The sequence below is a fragment of the Megalobrama amblycephala genome, linkage group LG21 (genome assembly GCF_018812025.1).
Source record: "Megalobrama amblycephala isolate DHTTF-2021 linkage group LG21, ASM1881202v1, whole genome shotgun sequence".
In the NCBI taxonomy this organism is placed as follows: domain Eukaryota; kingdom Metazoa; phylum Chordata; class Actinopteri; order Cypriniformes; family Xenocyprididae; genus Megalobrama; species Megalobrama amblycephala.
The window spans coordinates 6,074,149-6,075,289 of NC_063064.1; positions in this window are offsets into that span (position 1 = coordinate 6,074,149).

Consider the following 1,141-nt stretch of genomic DNA (forward strand, 5'->3'; position numbering starts at 1 on the left):
TGTTTCTCGTTCCAGTAATTGGCGTGGAGACAGGATAAAACGCCAGGAGAAGCAGGAGCGTGTGAGAGAGAGAGGGACTGCTGACAGTCGGACTGAGTGAGCTGTGCTCGTTTCGTGGAGTGAAGCCCGTCCTTGGATGTGGAATTATTGAGTGTGCGTTGCACCGTCTTTTTGTTTATGTGTTTGATATTTTTCTCTGGTGAGAATAAAGACTGTCAGCAGCCCAAAGCCGATCCCTGTCCTCTTCCTTCCCTCGATACAAGAACTTCTATTACACGCTGCTTGTCAGGAGATCTCTGTGCTAAATATTAAATAAAATGCAGTTTAGGTTAAAATAATACTGATGCTAACACAAGAATAAGACAACTGAGCTGTATGATGCATCATAAAGCATGGTTTAACCCTTGTGCATCAATTTAACAAAGTTATACAGAGGTCCTATAGAGGACAAAAATGTTTGTCAAAAAGTTATTATATGACTGCAGACTGTGCAAACTTCTTCACTGGAATAACTTCGAAGCTTCGAAGCTTCATGAAGCAGTGTTTTGAAATTGTCCATAGATATTGTTGAATATTTGTTTTTTAGTGCACAAAAAGTATTCTCGTCGCTTCATAATATTACGGTTGAACCACTGTAGTCACATGAACTGTTTTAAATACGTCTTTAGTAGCTTTCTGGGTGTTGAAAGTGTTTATTATCTTGCTGCCAATGGAGGCCTCACTGAGCCATCAGATTTTATCAAAAATATCTTAATTTGTGTTCTGAAGATGAACGAATGTGGTACGACATGAGGGTGAGTAATAATGACCGAATTTTAATTTTTGGGTGAACTAACCCTTTGAGTTAATGTAAATTTAAAGAGACAAATCTTAAAATTAAAGAATTAGAAAGTTCTAAATAATCATTAGGTTCATTGATTTCAACTAATCTGTATAATTTAATTTCCCCCTACTCGTTATAATTAATTAACCTAGTTTCAGCAGGATTTAAGGTGTGAACTGGAAATGTCACTCTTTTTTGAAAAGGCATGTCCGCAAAGTAAAAACAGATTACATTCCAACACACGAATTGAATCAAGGAATTAAGTAAGTTTATGAGGACTGATGTTGGTGTGTTGGTTAGTCGGAGCAGCGCTCTCTG